Raw genomic sequence first — 18,340 nt, 5'->3', positions numbered from 1 at the left:
GCCATTTGAGTAATTTATTGTACTCGCTATTAGCCAGTTTTCCATCTGCTTCAGGAGTAGGTTCGATAAGGTTCAAAATAGGCTAAAATTTAAGATTAATTGACCAAATACTAAAATGAGCATAATTTAGTTTGTTGATGCCTGCTCTCTATGTTTCCTAGGCATTCATTTGGTTGGAATCCGTACAATTTTGCAAAAATCTCTGTTGATGACATATTTGGGATGTAAAAATCAACGCTTCAGAATAAAACTTTGACAAAAATACTTCTATTTAACTTCCTCAATTGTCTTTCCATCAATTTAAAACATTTTCCATCAGGAAACTATTCAGTGTTCAATATGGCCACTGAATCCACTCCTTTCTTATGTATTTAGTTCAGTTAAGACTATGCAAAACTCAACTTATAATTTAATAATGTCATTTGTCCATCAACATTTCAATTTCTGGACAAAATCTTTTGAGCCATAGAAAATATATATCCCAAACTGAGTATGATTATTCCCTATGACTCCGAGGTCACTGGATCAAAGGTCATGGTCAGAAACAATCAATTGAAATTTGGAGAAAATGATTTCATTTTGAAAAAAAATATATTTCTGAAATACTAATCAAATACCTTTCAAAATAAGAAAACCTATTCTATATAAAATATTTAATTCAATAATAAATGGGAATGAATTCTTCATGTGAATGTAGAAAAAACTGGGTCCTTGCATGAAATAGATTTAAAAATCATCTTCATCAAGTTTATCTATTTATTTGTTATTTGTACTTTAATGGATGTTAATCACATCCACTATATTGCTAAAGATTCCATATTTACAAAAGATATATGTACATTATGACCCAAGTTTTTTTGTCTTGTTTCTATATTATACTGGTTTGATTTCATTACAATCATTGAAGATTCAATCCCTCATTTACAATGTCTTATTTCTGTATGTATAAACATTTTTTTTTATAAACTACACTCTTTTAATATTTATTAGTCAAATATAAGTTTAAAAAAATTTATGTGAAGAAACATAATTACCAGCACAAAATTTTAAAATGGGCAAAAATAATAAGTAACTGAAATTTCTGAAAATTTTGAATTTCCATAGTTTGACCTAAATTAATTAGCAATCTTTTACAGTCTTCAAAACCAAAACCCTTCAAAAAGTACCTGAACCATTACTACAAATTCCTAAAGATTATAATTTGGCTTCCATATTGATTCTGCAATCTTCTTCAAATGCGTCCACTGAATTCAGGCAAAACTAACTGAATTTTTCCCAAGGATTCAAATATGTGTTTTCACTTTGATGTCAATTTGAAATTCAAAATTGTTTTCTTTGTAGATCTAATTTTCATGATGTATTTATATAAGGGAGATTCAAGTTATACTTAAAGGCATTATTTTTCTACTCCAAAATATATTGCCCTCAAAGAAAACTGGTTCATAGTATTAAAAGAGTATTCATATCCTGATTTTTGTAAATGGGACGGAAATGTTTTTTGTGCACCAAGTTGATACCCAATACAACAGTAATAAATTTATGATTTGGAATATGCATTTAAGGAATTTTTTAGACAAAAAAAAAACTGAAACATGAAATATAGTACTAAAATCGGCACCAATAATATGGAAATCAGAACCAATTTAGTCTTTAATATTACAAGCAGAAAATACGATTAAACCATGATCTCATCATTAGCTCTGCTTGTTTTACTTAAATCATTGATTATATGAAGATGTTACCAACTTGACAATAGGGACACAGTTAAATGGCTGACTTCAAGTTGATCTTAGCAACTATGATATTGATTGATAAAACTAGATTATTGTACAAAATAAATACTATCAATAAATACACGCTTCTTGTTTACTGATCAACTAAGGGACAATTTAATATTTTATTAGCTCAAGTTTGAAATTTGATTTTATTGAGAGCAAGTATATGTCAATAAAACATTTAAATTCGATAATAAAAGATTTGATGATCAGGAGGATTTTAAACTAGTATTGAGTCAATTTATTTTCTTAAAGAAGTTTAATCGCTATTAAAAATTGACAGTTTGTACCAAATATCTTGACATCAAACAAACAGTTTAAAGATGTTTTTTTAAAAGATTTTTTAAAATATTCTAACACAAAACAAAGGGCTTTCACAAATTTTTTTTCTACCACCACTTGTTTTAAGGTAGTCTTAATCTGATTTGTTTCTTAATAAATAAATGAATGTTAAAACATCAATGTGGCTTAAGGATGTCCTTGACCTCTTTTTGTGTAATGTATTATTAAAACGTGTACAGGATATGTCTGACCTTGACCTCATTTTTGGGTTTATTGGTCATGGTTACATTGTTATGCTTAGGTAAGTTTCTCAAGACATTATAAACAAAAAGGTCATAAAATTTTGCATATGTATGATTGAAAAGTGTACATAGCTTAAGTAACATAGCCCTTTGGCAAATGTATCTGACCCTGACCTCATTTTCTTAGATCATTGATCAACGTTAAATTTTTTGTAATCAGATCTTTTTTCAAAATACCTTAAACAAAAGATGAACTAAAGTTGATGTATGAGATGATTGTAAGGTATACATTTCCTTATAGTAGGTTTCATATGACCTTGATCTGTTTTCCATGGTAACATTTGGTTCATGGGTCAACATTCAGTTATTGCGATGAGGTCTATTTGTCATATACTTCAAGCAATAAAAAACAATATTTGGTGGAGTGTGTACATGGCCATCTAGAAGAGTTCATCTAACCTTTTATGGATTTTGAAATTTTTATGTGATGCATGCAGTAAAACCTTGACCTTAAAGACTTTCTTAATATAAAATTTAATAAGAATCATTAAAGCAGGCTAGACATTTCAGTGTGTGCATTCTTGCGTGTAATCAACTCCTCCTAGTTTTCAAAATCTATCCTTGAAACTTCACAGACAGATTTCACTCATAATGACAAAATGCTCTCAAGAATTGTTTGAGGAACTTTTCCTTTGTTTTCCAGACTTGGCAATTTAGTATTTTTTCGATCAAAATTTGCAAAAAACAATTTCATTGTTGTTCAATCAACTCCTACAGTTTTGTACCATGATCATTGAAACTTCACAGAAGGTTGCACGCTTATCGTAGTTGTGCACTTTCTATTATGAAATTATTTAAAGATTTTGTTCCCATTTTATATTTTAATGGTCATTATAGACCATTCTGCTTTGTATAAGACACATTCTTTGCAACCTAAGCATTTGAGTCATTCATTTTCCTCTCTTTAAACTGCACAAGTTACAAAAATATTCTAACTCCTTTATTATCTGATATTTATGTAGTTTTTATGCCCCACCTACGATAGTAGAGGGGCATTATGTTTTCTGGTCTGTGCGTCCGTTCGTCCGTTCGTTCGTCCGTTCGTTCGTCCGTTCGTTCGTCCGTTCGTCCGTCTGTCCCGCTTCAGGTTAAAGTTTTTGGTCAAGGTAGTTTTTGATGAAGTTGAAGTCCAATCGACTTCAAACTTAGTACACATGTTCCCTATGATATGATCTTTCTAATTTTAATGCCAAATTAGAGATTTTACCCCAATTTTACGGTTCACTGATAGAAAATGATAGTGCAAATTTCAGGTTAAAGTTTTTGGCTTCAGGTTAAAGTTTTTGGTCAAGGTAGTTTTTGATGAAGTTGAAGTCCAATCAACTTGAAACTTAGTATACATGTGCCCTATGATATGATCTTTCTAATTTAAATGCCAAATTAGAGTTTTGACCCCAATTTTACGGTTCACTGAACATAGAAAATGATAGTGCAAATTTCAGGTTAAAGTTTTTGGCTTCAGGTTAAAGTTTTTGGTCAAGGTAGTTTTTGATGAAGTTTAAGTCCAATCAACTTGAAACTTAGTATACATGTGCCCTATGATATGATCTTTCTAATTTAAATGCCAAATTAGAGTTTTGACCCCAATTTTACGGTTCACTGAACATAGAAAATGATAGTGCAAATTTCAGGTTAAAGTTTTTGGTCAAGGTAGTTTTTGATAAAGTAGAAGTCCAATCAACTTGAAACTTAGTATACATGTTCCCTTTGATAAGATCATTCTAATTTTAATGCCAAATTAGAGAATTTATTCCAATTTCACAGTCCTTTAAACATAGAAAATGATAGTGTGAGTGGGGCATCCGTGTACTGTGGACACATTCTTGTTATAGGTTTATATTGATCAGCATAATTTGTTATTCATTTTATTATCTGTTGGTTTAAAAAAAAAAAGTTTGAAGAATTCAAAATTCAAATTCGATTTAGAATTATCTTTTCAGTATCTGAACAACAACTTATTTATTGTTGAAGGTCATATGTTTGACATTTAGATGTATTAGTTAATTTGTATGGTTGTGTTGCTGTCTTATTAGCATATTTACCCCACATATTTTTTAATCCCAACAAATCTTTTGTTTACAATTTTCTTAAGAACAATTGCAGATTTTTATTGAAAGGGATATCATTTGTCTGCTAGATATAAATTTAGAAGTTATATAGTAAACGAGGAATCAAGGAAGAATTTCAAATTGTTCAGTTGTAGCTATGAACGCAATTGTTTCCATTCTCAGCATTAAAATTCTATCAGGGAAACACAATTTGACTAAACTTCAAGGCGACATATTCTGAAAAATAAAAGTCCATAAATAGTTGCAAGCCTCAGTAAAAAATGTATTGCACCTGTTAATCTTGAAAATGCAACCTACTGTCTGTCTCTGTAAAAGGAAGTTTAAGAACAATTAGCATATATTCAGACCCATATTAATATCCACCCACTCTAATGACAAACCTCACTTAGCCTTCATGTATTTTTTTTTTATAATTTAAAAAGTAGTACTTAAAAGTTTGCTCGTTTAAGTACCTTGCTATAAAGGTTTTTTGTCAGTTATTGCTTTTTTGAAATATGTATTAGATTGCTGTTGTATAATTTGAGAAATACATATATGAGATTCAGTTCAAATGTACCAAGTATAATACCTTTGCAACTCTTTCAAGAACATCTTTCCTACGTGATTTTCTGCACAGGAAACGACATTCTCAACTTTTTAAAATAAATAACAAAAAGGGAAAACTTGACAATTTTTTGTTAAAATGACATGTGATATCTGGATGTTTACGAGACTGAAGTACTTTTAAAAACGTTAGAAACAAACACTGACCTTTTTGACCCTATGCAGTTATGTTTACATCTGGAAATTTAAAACTCATTTTTGTTACAATAATACTTTGAATTCTAAGATTAAAGATTAATGATTGATTGTTGGTTGCTCAATGTTCAGTGGCAAATTTTTTATGAAAGGTTCATAAAGATAAAATTAGAAGAACCTGATTATGATAGTTATTATTTTGTTGATTGATTGTAGTGTGATTAACTTTTCTGGCTTAGATTTCATGCACTTTGAAGATTCTAATAAATTTAACAACAGAACAAACAGATAGGGTCTGTAAAGTGGATAAACCAGAATGAAGGATAAGAAATTTTAATTTCACAGGAAAAATGATACCATACAAAAAACAATCAGATAATGAATCGGTTATTCATTTGTTTAATCAATACAATGATCATTGAATCAGTAAATCATATGTTTATTCAATACAATGATGATTGAATCAGTAAATCATATGTTTAATCAATACAATGATCATTGAATCAGTAAAACATATGTTCAATCAATACAATGATCATTGAATCAGTAAATCATATGTTTAATCAATACCATGATAATTGAATCAGTAAATCATGTTAAATCAATGCAATGATCATTGAATCAGTAAATCATATGTTTAATCAATGCAATGGTCATTGAATCAGTAAATCGTATGTTTGATTAATACAATGATCATTGAATCAGTAAATCATGTTTAATCAATACAATGATCATTGAATCAGTAAATCATAAGTTTGATCAATGCAATGATCATTGAATCAGTAAATCATTTGTTTAATCAATGCAATGATCATTGAATCAGTAAATCATTTGTTTAATCAATGCAATGATCATTGAATCAGTAAATTATTTGTTTAATCAATGCAATGATCATTGAATCAGTAAATCATATGTTTAATCAATGAAATGATCATTGAATCAGTAAATCATATGTTTAATTAATACCATGATCATTGAATCAGTAAATCATATGTTTAATCAATACCATTATCTTTGAATCAGTAAATCATATCATTAATCAGTACAATGATCATTGAATCAGTAAATCATATCATTAATCAGTACAATGATCAGTCTGTTATTGAATCAGTCAGTCATATGTGTAATCAATACCATGATCATTGAATCAGTAAATCATATGTGTAATCAATACCATGATCATTGAATCAGTAAATCATATCATTAATCAGTACAATGATCAGTCTGTTATTGAATCAGTCAGTCATATGTGTAATCAATACCATGATCATTGAATCAGTAAATCATATGTGTAATCAATACCATGATCATTGAATCAGTAAATCATATCATTAATCAGTACAATGATCAGTCTGTTATTGAATCAGTCAGTCATATGTGTAATCAATACCATGATCATTGAATCAGTAAATCATATCATTAATCAGTACAATGATCTGTCTGTTATTGAATCAGTCAGTCATATGTTTAATCAAATACAATGATCAATCAAATATTGTATCAGTTGATCCTTTCATCAAACTATTAAAATGCCAATCTGTGAATAAATCGTTTAATCAGTCAATTCTTTCTTAAATTTAAACAATGATCAATCCAAAATTGAATCAGTTTATCATTTAATCAATACAGTTATCAATCAACTATTGGATCAGTCAATCATTTCTTTAATCAATACAATGAGCAATCTACTGTTCAATCAGTCAATAATTGAATCAAAATAACTACAGGATCATTGTACATGCACTTATGTACTAACAGTAGCTTAACGGTGTCAGTCAATGTAATTATGATAAAGCATCACTAAGTTTAATCCGGTAGTCAATTTAATAATTAGTCTCCCATTTAAAATCATTAATTTAACTAATTGTTGGATGAAATTTAATAATTATAGACAACCATTGATAGATAACTAAAATATCACAATAATTTGACCATGTGTCAGGTATGATATCCAGAATCGGCAGATCAATCTTGTATGACATAGACCTGTAATTTTGTTGCTACAAGTAATTTGTTACAAGTGAATCTGTAGTCATTCTGGCATTAGATAATAAATGGCAAACAGCAAGACTATAAACCATAAGCTTTGTTGCCATGATAAATGTCTAATACATAGACACATGGACAGTAGATACAAATTACGTCCTTTGTAGAGCAACAGAGTATAGAGTTATTTCAGGCTTCATCAGTTGTCAGTTTGTTACGATATTCTAACAAATAGTTACCATTGTCAAATTACATCAGAGCAAATAGTTTACTGTTATTTCTTCTAATTATCTTGTACAGAAAACGCTTTATAATTAATCATGTTTTGATCCGTGTTAATGATCCTGGAAAAACCTGAATTATTTTCTCTAATTAAATACATTTTTCAAAGAAAAAGTATAAAGGTGTTATTTTTTTATAAAAGAATATCATTCGAAGAAATCAATTTTTATCTGATATAGAATTATCAAGTCAGTTAGATAATAATAGTTATATCTTTGGTTATGATTAAAGAAAATTTCACAAATTCTCATAAGTTGTCAGAGTAGTGTTTCTAACAACTTAATTGTAATATGAAGCAACAGTAGCATAATAAAACAGACTATTTAAAAACCCGAGATGGATCCGATCTGTGACAATGCTCTTTTAACAGAGTTATTTCCCTTTAACCTAGATCACTCATATCGAATTTCATCTTGAAATAAAAACATCAAAGACATCAGGGTCATTATTAAGAACTCCAGATGCATGTTTTGTTTAGATAAGGATATTAGTGGTGTATAAATAAAAAAAAAAACAATTAAAAAAAAATAGATGAATTTAAACATGTTGAAAAAGTCTAAATGGTGTAAACACAGTTAGTATGGTAGCATTGAGAAATGCAGGAATGAAGAACTACATGTATTGGAAAACTGTTTTGAAAGTTATATTAGAAAATCTGACATGGTCACATGAGTATATCATAGTATATAACTTAAAAACTGTAAACCAACATACCTTTTAAAAATGCAAAAAATGCAAAACTGCAAAAAAAAAAAAAAAAAAAATTGTTCAAAAAATGTTGTTCTTGGTAATGAGTATATGTAACTGATCTGTGGACCACGTTGTGGCTTTCAGGCAAATAACTGAGTATTATTAACTCAAATATTAAATATGACTGCCTTTTTGTGTGCTGAGGATGGTGTAAAAAAGAAGCAAACACCCAATCAATCAATGACAAATGTTTTGTTTGATCGTTTCTTTCTTTCAAATTTTTGAGATATTCATGAACTCTACAATCTTTGATATTTGCTGTGGGATGACTAAATGAAGAGATACCATTATGTATTCCACAATTCATTGGAATTTAAATCTCAAGAACCTGATCCAATTAACTATGTGTCAGTTTTATTCAGTGTACTTTACTTGACGATATTCTGCTAGTCCAGAAAAAAATTAATATCAATAAAATCCTTTTCTATCTGTTTATTTACCGATAGGAAAGCATCTTATGTTCATGTACCAGCTTTTGTTGCCATTAATCGGTAATTCAATCATGTTTTTAAAAAAACAAACTCTGAAATAGAATTGGAACTGAGGCTAATGTATTGCAATATGTTAGAATTGGTCCTGATTGTACGTCATCAATTCGGAGAGGTCGTGTGTTACACAGATTTACATCTTCATGGCATTAATGGCTAATACGGAGCTATCAAGCTTCATCAATTAACTTTCATGAATCTTCAGCGGTGATTTTTCTCCGATGTCAGTATTTGTATCATTGTATTGATTGCAAATAACTTGACACATCATTTCTGCGACTTTCCCGCCATGATAAATGGCCTTTTTCCGTTCTGTTGACATTATACATTACAGTATTGTCTTCCAATTTAAAACATTCCATCTTATATTTGCACAACCAATTCAAATATATAATTCCAATCATTTTACCGTTTAAAATGACAAGTTTATATACATTATTTACTTTTTATTGAAACGGTTTGTTTTTAAGCTCCTGCAGGAATGTCCAAGTTTTGGTGAACTTTAAAATCAAATTAAAAATCTGAAAAAAGAAATAATTTGTAATACTTCAGAAACAAATATTGGAGTAGTGATGAGGGAGTTTTAAAATAACAGCGGCTGTAAATTGACTTTAAATCAACATAGGGACAAGTATGAATTACTAGAGTTGTGTCCCTTAGAGTAGTAAATTTCAACATTTAAATGTGTATTGACATTTCTTCAATAGAAGTCTTCATGTTTTGCTAAATAAGAAATTTTATCATTTCTTTTTTTTTTTAAATGCAATAAAATTCATGTTTTTATCTATATTTATAGCTGCAGACTTATTTATCATATAGGTTTTATAAAGGAAAACACACACTTTTATGAATTACACGAATTTGCAGACAGAATTTGCAGATAGAAATATTTAATACTTACATAAAAAAAAAGAAATATAAAGTTCATTTATGTTTTCTTGATTCACAACAATGAATAAAGATCTCAAGCTTGATGTAGTAGTTATCAAAAGAGAGAGTTATGTCCCATGTAAATTCATATTTTGTCAAAATATTTCAAAAAAACAAGTATCTTTCTTATATTGATATAGAATAGACAAGTTGAATTTTTATAAGTGAAAAGAAGGGTATACCACTAACACTGTTGTACTCATCCTCTTTATTGTAAATACAAACCGAAAATTTGTAGGGGTGTTGAAGAGAGTGGATGTGGAATTACACAGAATAAAATTGAGAATGGAAATGGAGAATATGTCAAAGAGACAACAACTTGACCAAAGAGCAGACAACAACCAAAGGTCTTCAATGCAGTGAGAAACTCCCGCACCTGGATGCATGCTTCAGCTGGCCCTAAACAAAATGTATGCTAGTTCAGTGATAATGGACTTAATATAGATTGGAAAATTTTATTATGAATGTTAAGAACATATTGAGACTATAGATTGCTTTATTGCACATTAGATTTGTCCTGATAAAGACAGACAAATTTTTTGGTTGTAAAAATGACTCTTAAAAGACAAATAAAAAGCAGAGGAAAAATGTCAAATAGTAACAGCTTATTTATGATATGATAATAAAACTTGAAATTCAGAGATGTTTGTATGGTGTTTTACATTGTAAAAGACTATTATCTTGTTTTACTGTTAGATGTTTCAAGTGAGTGAATTTCCATGATGCAAAGAAGTGTTTTAAGAAGTTATATTTTATTACTGGAAAGGGATCAAAGTTATAGTATGTTTTTAGTAATAATTTATAAACTAATAACAATAAAAATAAAATAGGTCGTATGGTGACATAATGATATATGGATAGGACAATAATTTTACAAATAAGATTTATAAGGCTTTTAAATCTACTTTGGAACATTTAAATCATTGTTTTCTTACATATATCAAAATTTATTCAACATAAAATAACAAAAAGGTGTTTAAAAGTACTTATTAAAACTTTATTGAAATCGGTGCATTAACTATCCGATCGGGAACAATTAGGATCAACAAGTTTGTTTACATTTATAACTTGTGTATTGGTCAATATTAAACTGACGATCTTTTAAGCCCAAGTCAACAAAAGAAGGATTAAGTTGTGCTAAGTCAATAATTAAGTTGTATTCATATCTTTTGTCTCTTAGGTTGATCATACGCCACTTGTAAAAACTGAATTATTACAGCTTATTGACGTTGATCATACGGCACTTGTAAAAACTGAATTATTACAGCTTATTGACGTTGATCATACGACACTTGTAAAAACTGAATTATTACAGCTTATTGACGTTGATCATACGGCACTTGTAAAAACTGAATTATTACAGCTTATTGACGTTGATCATACGGCACTTGTAAAAACTGAATTATTACAGCTTATTGACGTTGATCATACGACACTTGTAAAAACTGAATTATTACAGCTTATTGACGTTGATCATACGACACTTGTAAAAACTGAATTATTACAGCTTATTGACGTTGATCATACGGCACTTGTAAAAACTGAATTATTACAGCTTATTGACGTTGATCATACGGCACTTGTAAAAACTGAATTATTACAGCTTATTGACGTTGATCATACGGCACTTGTAAAAACTGAATTATTACAGCTTATTGACGTTGATCATACGCCACTTGTAAAAACTGAATTATTACAGCTTATTGACGTTGATCATACGCCACTTGTAAAAACTGAATTATTACAGCTTATTGACGTTGATCATACGGCACTTGTAAAAACTGAATTATTACAGCTTATTGACGTTGATCATACGGCACTTGTAAAAACTGAATTATTACAGCTTATTGACGTTGATCATACGACACTTGTAAAAACTGAATTATTACAGCTTATTGACGTTGATCATACGACACTTGTAAAAACTGAATTATTACAGCTTATTGACGTTGATCATACGACACTTGTAAAAACTGAATTATTACAGCTTATTGACGTTGATCATACGCCACTTGTAAAAACTGAATTATTACAGCTTATTGACGTTGATCATACGCCACTTGTAAAAACTGAATTATTACAGCTTATTGACGTTGATCATACGGCACTTGTAAAAACTGAATTATTACAGCTTATTGACGTTGATCATACGACACTTGTAAAAACTGAATTATTACAGCTTATTGACGTTGATCATACGACACTTGTAAAAACTGAATTATTACAGCTTATTGACGTTGATCATACGGCACTTGTAAAAACTGAATTATTACAGCTTATTGACGTTGATCATACAGCACTTGTAAAAACTGAATTATTACAGCTTATTGACGTTGATCATACGGCACTTGTAAAAACTGAATTATTACAGCTTATTGACGTTGATCATACAGCACTTGTAAAAACTGAATTATTACAGCTTATTGACGTTGATCATACGACACTTGTAAAAACTGAATTATTACAGCTTATTGACGTTGATCATACGACACTTGTAAAAACTGAATTATTACAGCTTATTGACGTTGATCATACGACACTTGTAAAAACTGAATTATTACAGCTTATTGACGTTGATCATACGACACTTGTAAAAACTGAATTATTACAGCTTATTGACGTTGATCATACGACACTTGTAAAAACTGAATTATTACAGCTTATTGACGTTGATCATACGACACTTGTAAAAACTGAATTATTACAGCTTATTGACGTTGATCATACGGCACTTGTAAAAACTGAATTATTACAGCTTATTGACGTTGATCATACGACACTTGTAAAAACTGAATTATTACAGCTTATTGACGTTGATCATACGACACTTGTAAAAACTGAATTATTACAGCTTATTGACGTTGATCATACGACACTTGTAAAAACTGAATTATTACAGCTTATTGACGTTGATCATACGGCACTTGTAAAAACTGAATTATTACAGCTTATTGACGTTGATCATACGGCACTTGTAAAAACTGAATTATTACAGCTTATTGACGTTGATCATACGACACTTGTAAAAACTGAATTATTACAGCTTATTGACGTTGATCATACGGCACTTGTAAAAACTGAATTATTACAGCTTATTCTAATTCTGTTAATGAGAAATTGACTTCCACAATAGAGAAAGTAGTAGCTCATTTAGCTTATTCTTATTTAGTAAATCTGTCGGGGATAGAGATAAAATGTCACCGTAGTAGATTAGTTACTCTTTTTCAACTTTTATCTGAACAGAAAATGACATGTATCACAGTATTGTTTGTTAAACAGTCGTTCCGATAAATTGTTTCCGAACAAAAGTAAACATTGGGACCAGGTCTCGCCCTCAGGTGTGCGAAGTCACTGAGGAACCTTTAGGGGAAGTTGGCTATCAGTTTAACGAGTGTATTCAATGCATTTGCTATCAGTTTAAACAAATAATTGTTGGCAAACAGTAACAAGGTGTTTCAATTTTCTGTTATTGTTAATTTATTGAGTCGATTGTGTCTTAATTTCTAAATCTGTTTTGTGTATACAAATACAGTAGCCTCAACTTGGCTAATATCCAGAAAAAATGTAGTACATGATTTTAATATCTAGTGATGTTCCTTAAAGAAAGTTCAAATAAGATTGATAATTGATCCCAGGTAAACACAGAGCTGTGATTACAGGTAAGACGTTAGTAATTGATTTATGTCCTATGTCGCTCACGTTGCTTGAAGGGGGAGGATAATAACTACATCTATTAACGTCCATTTAATGCAAATTACGAAATTTTAACTTTATACTTACTAGCAATTAATGTATCTATTGATAAAAAATAATGCATGATTTTAATTTAGATTGTGAAATTTTAATGACATCTTGTAAAATTTACAAAAAAAATAATTTGAGATGCTGAAGTTCATGTAAACTCAACTGTCTTATTTAACTTTATTATTTTTTCCCCTAGGTTTGTTTTTTTAATCTTAATAGGTGGTCTTTTCAAACAGACTTAAACTTTCAATTCTTAGACTTTAGGTTAACCACAACAGTCTGGATGTGAATACTTTAAGGCAATATTCAAATTTAAAAATTGTCTGAGAAATTTTCATATGGTCCACCTGTCAAACATCATTATTTAGCACAGAAGCATTGACCTTTGTCTCTCAACACATCTCAGTTGTGACATAACCATTTGATTCTTTATAAGGATAAGATTCATCTGACTTGTCTGCAAGTTTATGTTCCTGAAGTTCATTTCTTGAATGAACTTTGAGAGTTCAAGGTCAATTGATCTTGGGTTGATAAGTGAAATTTAATTAATAGGAGTGAATATTAAAATAAGATGTGGTATGATGGTCAATGAGACAACTCTGCAATAGTGACCAAATGACATAAACATTAGCAACTATGGTGACAGTACAGTCTTCAACTTTGAGCTAAATCCTTACTGCATAGCAAGCTAAAAGAACTCAAAATAATGCTTTGAAGTCTTTGACTTTTGCCTCTTATTTTCTTTCTATATTTATATGAGTTGTTGCCTTTTTGTTTGTGAGTATCCTCATATTAGAATGTGGTGGTGTTAAGTATATACAGTATTGCTTCTTTTTATGACAATTTACAATAATTGTTTAAAATCATGTTTTTTTTTGGGCATTAGCAAGAAATATTTCTGTGTGTATTTGTTTCAGTTACAGAGATCCTCTGACTTATTTTTTGTTGTCTTTTTTGTTTCTTATTTACAAAGTTATAGATAACTTATTAATTTTGATGATTACCAATTATTTACAGTTTCTGAGTTCAGAAATACACAAACTGTCCGATTTTGAAATTTCAATTTGAATTATACTGAGTTCTATTTTGACCTTTAACATTTGAGGATTTCAAACACTTTTTAAAACCTCAACTTTTTATAGAAATGGCCTCAGTATTATCAAGTCTTGTTGTAGGCTGTATTTATTAATTTTCTACCTTTGACCTACTGTAGACCTAATTTGAACCTTGGATTTGAAAAGTTTGTACTTTTCTACACATTGTTTTTGTTCAGCTATTAGTGACTGAGTTGATATTTAGTTGAATAACATCAAGTTATTATACCTGAATTTTTTTTCAGAATGTTAAAAAATACTCTTTACCATACACAGTAAGATCTTTGTATAAAACTTGGAAAAACAAATTCTACAATTGTCCCAAAGAAAGACATCTTGTTTTATTCATCACTTGATCTTATCAGACGTAAAATATGAATGAGATATTTTGGTACTTAAACCAATACTGATGTGACAAAACAGATGCATATCTCCATATTCGTTAAAACCATTGATGTTTGGTTTTTTTAGATGAAAGAGTGCCATAAATATAGCATCCCTGCACAAAATCGTTGCATTAAAATCTCTGTTTAAATATCAAGTTTCGCTTCAAAGATGACACTGTGATTACATTAGAGTTGCAATACTCACTTTGATGTTAAAACACAATTATTTCATTTGAATGTATCAAGTTACTTTGCAATGTAAACCTGCAATACCCTGATCCAGAGATCATATGCTTTGTTGACAAGGCAAACAGTATTTGTTTACAAATAGCACAATTTTAAGTGAGTTTACACACAGTTTTAGCTGTAGATCAACAATGTAAGGATATATAAGATCACCGATTTAGACTGAGGAGTTATTTAGGGTATAATAGTTATTTTATTATTATACCTTTGAACAAATGACTTCTTACAACAGTTACAGAGTCATTCATTGCCTTAACAGTTAGGAATTTAAATTTAATATGGCCTTAAAGATTTTGTGTTATTTTTAACTTTTATTAACATGAAGTTGCAAATAGCTTGATAGTAATTGAACATCTTAAGACTTCCAGATAGTTCTCAGAAAACAATAATATTTATGTAACTGAAAAAAGTCTTTTATAAAAGTACTGGCTTTTAAAAAAAAAATAATATTGTGATATTCGTTTAAGTTCCTAATTTTCGTGGAATTCATGGGTACAAGTGAACCACGAATTCAAATGTTCAAAGAAAGACTTATTTTTTATAAGGTTGTTAAATGTGTCCAGAATACAAGTTTCTGTATTTCTACAAAAAATTGTGGTACACAAGAAAAATGAATGAATCCACAGTATTTGGAATGTTTGGGACCATTTATTAATGTGCAGTTTGGGGGTGGGGTATAAACTATCTAATTGTTAACTATGATTTTTTCTTTTTTTTTTTTCTGCTGATTATCCCTTTAAGGCAACCATCTCAAGTTATACTCTATACAATGACAAAAATGGGATTATACACTGCCAGTGGTGGTGGCAATTTTTTGCAACATTGATCATTGTCAAGGGCCACCTCTTCTTTATTCTCAAGTCAATCCATGTTTTGCAGTTACAACATAAATGGTAGAAGTTTTTTGATTAATTTTAGATATTCAAACATCAATAAGTTTCTGTCAGGAGTTACGGTATAGCCGGTTCACTTCATGAGTGTAAAATTTTGCGATTTTCATTGACTGAGGTATATATAAGAATTGTTTTGGCAGATTCAAAACTTATATCAAAACCTTTGTATGCGCACTTTTAAATTGGCGGAATATTTTGGCAATGTTATTCTATCCGCGAAAAAAAGCCAAAATAACCCGCTTTACAGTATTTTATTGGAAGAAGTTTTCACTGACATTTTCTTTTGCAGACAGATACATAGTTTTTACAACAAATTACACAATGATATTAAACTTTGATATTTTACTGCCTAAACAAATCACCCATATGTAGTTTATTTGATTTTATGGTGTCATTATTCATAAAGGAAAATATGTTTTAATTTTCATTATATCGCTTATCAGTGTCCAATCTACACATCAATAATTCTATCCGTTTAGAAAAAGTATGATAAACATATTTTACAGATTGCAATAAAATTTACATATAGATTCAAATAAGATTTGAAATTACAAAAAATGTTAAATTTGATTAAATTTTTAAGTCGCAACTATAAAAAATTGTGTAAGCTCAATGATGTGTACTAATGATAGCGAGATATTTAGGCCAGACTTTTTTTATTATCTGTTTAACGAGAGTCGCCGACTCCACCTTTCCCGATTTTAGAATAAAAATAAAAGTAGTGCTATTATTTTTCCCGCCGACTGTTACGAAATCCTCAGAAAAAAAATAAAATGTGTTGTTCACGATACTCGCTTTCAGTCAATTTCGTTATCGGTAATATTTAATGTTTACCAAGTCAATGAAACAGCAATTTTCATTTAAAAGTATAGAAATTCAAGGCATAAACGTTATATTTTCTTCTAAAAGACTTTTAAGCTGGTGGCATGCTTTTCATACTTGTTACACGAGAGCGTACATCAAATCATTCTAACTTTCGGCAAAATCAGTTATTACTTCATCAGAACTTGATGAAATTAGCCTAAACTAAACTTGTCATCCATGTTTGCATTAGAAACGTCATATTCCTTTCCAAATAGCGTATCAAACCGTTTATTTTTGTAAATTTTTCTTCGTCCGACATTTAAATTTATAACTACGGATCGGAATCTTGATTTCATCGGAAACGGACCCGCTATGACCGAAATCCGGATTCTTGCGATAATGACTACAGACGCATGAATGGCACTGCTGACAGACAAAAATTGATCCCAAAAGGGAAAATTACGCATTCCACACGCATTAACATACTTTTGGTTAGATCTTCTTGATTAATGTATATATTTCCATGTATAAGCATTGTTTCAATTTATAGGTTAAAGTTGCTTAACTCTGGGACTATTACACCAGATACATATATACACATGTGTATATATATGTCTCTGCATACACTAAGAGGTTCCTGACTGGGTGACTGTTATATACATATATAGTGTATATGCAGCGAGGTTGATATATTTGAGTGGTGCCATTGATCTATATTAGTGGAAATACAGAATCAAAACATAGTTAACCAGAGACATATATAAACTAAATGTATTTATATTTCTCTGGGTTAATATACTGGTCTGTTCTCATTTCATTGTTCTTGTATTTTGATAAATTCTAAAAAAAAAAAAAAAAAAAAAAAAGTCACTGATAATGGTTTTATTTTTATTTTTAGTGTCGACTGGACCAATTTTGCACTTTTATTATTTTTTTTATTTCGCCCCCTCGACCCGAATTCTTTACAAATTTTCTCGTTAAACAGATAAAATAAAAAGTCTGGCCTTATATAAATGTTATAGACGTTTATCGTCTTCTGCCTAATAATATGCTTAGATAAGTACAACTATAAATGACATTGAAATTGATTATACTTGTCACATAGTCATTCATTTTTATACTAGGAGGTCAGCGATATACATGTTTAGTGAATACACATCGCTGATTTTACCCAAAACTTCAGTTTATGTGATATGTCTGAATGATATAGCTTTATGGGTGTCTCGTTTAGATGATATCCTGTGAAGTAGTCCCTTTCAATTACGGTCTTTATCGAGCTTTACCATAAAGAACCTTTGCTTTAAAACCTAAGACAAAGTGATTCACAATTAGGTACAGATTGATCCAAACCATTTAAGAAATTTACCTGCAGTTTTATGGGCTGAATTATTAGAATTTCTGAACTTTATTCAAGTATTAAATTTTTGTGGTGAATATATTGAGACAATAATAATAGATATGTGATAATTGTCAGACAGCAACCACCATACTTGAGGTTAACTTTTTACCAAATCTCTACAAGGTCACTATACAGGTTTTAACCTTGACCTTGTTTGTTGACACTCTGTAAA

The 18,340-nt window shown here is 29.7% G+C and overlaps 1 protein-coding gene across 4 annotated transcripts in view; it reads left to right on the top strand.

The window, feature by feature from the left end:
- The window catches only part of LOC139489703 (zinc finger MIZ domain-containing protein 1-like), a 210,228-nt gene that overhangs the window by 45,000 nt on the left and 146,888 nt on the right, over positions 1–18,340 (top strand). The window contains exon 1 of one of the 4 annotated variants that reach the window (XM_071276418.1): positions 13,022–13,261. The exons of 2 other annotated variants lie outside the window; for them this stretch is intronic. The gene's annotated coding sequence lies outside the window, so the exon portion shown is untranslated. Of the gene's footprint in view, positions 1–13,021; positions 13,262–18,340 lie in introns of those variants that run through there. One more of the 4 variants, XM_071276427.1, reaches the window with a different exon arrangement.

The sequence above is a fragment of the Mytilus edulis genome, chromosome 9, assembly GCF_963676685.1.
Source record: "Mytilus edulis chromosome 9, xbMytEdul2.2, whole genome shotgun sequence".
Taxonomy (NCBI): Eukaryota; Metazoa; Mollusca; class Bivalvia; order Mytilida; family Mytilidae; genus Mytilus; species Mytilus edulis.
Note: the sequence above shows the minus strand (reverse complement) of the source record. Positions and strands in the feature narration are given on the sequence as shown.